This window comes from Gorilla gorilla, chromosome 2, assembly GCF_029281585.2.
Source record: "Gorilla gorilla gorilla isolate KB3781 chromosome 2, NHGRI_mGorGor1-v2.1_pri, whole genome shotgun sequence".
Taxonomy (NCBI): Eukaryota; Metazoa; Chordata; class Mammalia; order Primates; family Hominidae; genus Gorilla; species Gorilla gorilla.
In genome coordinates, this window is record NC_086017.1 from 85,261,994 (window position 1) to 85,264,686 (window position 2,693).

The 2,693-nt window shown below is 44.4% G+C and overlaps 1 pseudogene; it reads right to left on the reverse strand.

Moving 5' to 3' along the window:
• Nucleotides 1-346: 346 nt before the first annotated feature.
• On the reverse strand, nucleotides 347-1,240 carry LOC101124309 (olfactory receptor 7E24-like; annotated as a pseudogene).
• Between the last annotated feature and the right edge of the window lie 1,453 nt (nucleotides 1,241-2,693).

A 2,693-nucleotide genomic window follows, 5' to 3' on the forward strand; every position in this document is an offset into this window, starting at 1 on the left:
GTAATATCCTAGGGAGATGCAACTCCTGATATCACAGTGTGTGTACCCGGTGTGTGTACACCCTTGATATGAGTCGTGATATCCACGGTAAATATGACTCCTCATATCACACAGTGTGCACACCCTGTGATATTTTTCTTAATATTTAAGGGAGATAGTGCTTCTAATATCACCGTGGGTGTACCCCATGTGTGTGTACTCTGTGACAGTATTTTTTATATCCTAGGGAGGTATTACTCGTAATGTCACAGTGGGTGTTCACCCTGTGATATCATTCTTATTTGACCTTGCTGCCTTTTTTAACCCACCCTACAAAAGGAATGGAACAGATAAGAAGATATTGAGATTAGACTGTGCTGCCATGCGGCTGCCGCAGGACACTTTTAATATCCCCATTTCTCAGGCTGTAGATGAAGGGGTTCAGCCTGGGGGTGACCACCGTGTACATCACTGAGGCCACTGCACCCTTTCTCGGGGAAGATGACACATCTGAACCGAGGTACCCTCCAACGCCTGTTCCATAAAATCAGTAAACAACTGACAGGTGAGAACCACAGGCGGAGAAGGTTTATACTTCCCACCTGATGAAACCTTCAGAATGGAGGAAACAATTTTATAGTAAGAGAAAAGGGTCCCCGAGATGGGAAGAAAACCAAATATGGCAGCAGGGAAATACAGGTTGATGTTCCTGGTGAAGGTGTCACAACATGCAAGATGGGGGAGTTGAGAAGGTTCCCAGAAGAAATTAGGAATTTCCACATCCATGAAGCAGGTCATTTGTAAGGCAATCAAGTTGTGCAGCTGGGAGTCTAAAAGACTGAGAAAAAAAAAAAAAAAAACAAGGACAACGAATCTAGGAAGCCACAGAAACAGGGGTTCAAGATGGCTGGACGATACAGAGGGTGACAGATGGCTACAAACCGGTCATAGGCCATCACACTCAGGAGCATGTCTCTCTTCCATGCCTCCAAAAATGGCAAAGAGAGACATCTGAGTCAGGCAGCGTGCATAGGAGATGGCTCTGCTGTGAGACTGGATGTCCACAATCATCTTGGGGACTGTGGTGGAGGTGAAACCGATGTCAGTCAAGGACAGGTTGGAGAGGAAGAAGTACATGGGGGTGTGGAGGTGGGAGTCAGGGCTGACGGCCAGGATGATGAGCAGGTTCCTGAGCACCGTGACCAGGCACATGGACAGGAACAGCCCAGCGAGGACCGGCTGCAGTTCTGGATCCTCTGAGAGTTCTAGGAGGAGGAATATAGAGACATTTGTTAGACTCTGTGGGTCTGTATCGTTTGGATACAACCCTGTTTTGCCTGGAAAAGAGGGTTGAAAAATCGGAAACAAGTAAACCAATACCCAGCATTGTGTCTGCATTTTGGATAGAAGCAATTCACAAGTAATGTTTTCAGATTTCAGAGCCATCCACACTCAGTAATGTTTTGTAGTTCTGACAAACTCAATTGCCTTATAATGTTTTCAACATTGATTGCTGTGTTATTCACGTCTTGCTGTACACACCTGCCTTAGAGACACTAGCTTCAAGAACGTTCCAAGAACCAGATCATTACATATAACAAATTCGTAATTGCTAGAAAATACTGCCTATCTTTTCCGAAGGAAAAGATGTAATAAAACCATTGTCCTCACTTTAAGAAAAAGGTTATCCTAATTAAAGTAAATTAAGAACTCAAATATTTTATTTATTCTACTAGATTGATACAAATTCCCTTGATTTAGAACATTAGTGAACACTGTATAACAGCTGAGACCATGCCATCTGGAAATGAAATGAAAGTTGATAGTTCATAAGCAGAAAATAGTTCCACATGCCAGTTAGGTCCTAGTGATTTCATCATTCTGTTTTCGGACTTTTCTCCTTTGAGAGAGTAATTGCTTACTGAAATCGGTGGGTCTTGTTTTAAAATTCATGGAAGCCATAACTCCTGTCCTTAGCTTCGGTGGACTTAAAGTTTTCATCAGAACGTTTGGCTGGACGCGGTGGCTCATGCCTGTAATCCCAGCACTTTGGGAGGCCGAGGAGGGCGGATCACAGGGTCAGGAGATCAAGACCATCCTGGCCAACATTGTGAAACTGCCTCTACTAAAAATACAAAACCTTCACCCGGTATGGTGGCGCGTGCCTGTAGTCCCAGCTACTCAGGAGGCTGAGGCAGGAGAACGGCTTGAACGTGGGAGGCAGAGACTACAGTGAGCCGAAATCACACCACTGCACGCCAGCCTGGGCAATGAGAGCAAAACTCTGTCTCAAAAAACAAAAAACAAAAAGAATCAAGTAAGTGAAAGTCACGCTGATGACAGCCAATTTTGGTGAAGCAAGGAAGTGTCAATTCAGTCATTAACATAGATTTTGACTTTTGCTGTCTCCTAGGTGCCAAGCAAGATATAGGCTCTGGGGAATCAGAAAGAAAAGAGACTCACTTGTTCCTCTCACAGTACTCAGTCCTTACTGGGAGAAGGGCAAAACAAAATGTCCTGTCTGGAATGCAGGGAAAGCAGAACTTCAGGTCAGGGGATATTTCCGTTGAATTGTGTGGAGTTGAAGCTGAAAATCTTAAGGAATGTATCTAAAATTCACTTTGCCTTTACTTTATGCATCCGTCACCTAGAGATCACGCAGCGGGCACCCACGATCGGCTTAATCATCACTCACTTCCATCGGATCAACTGGA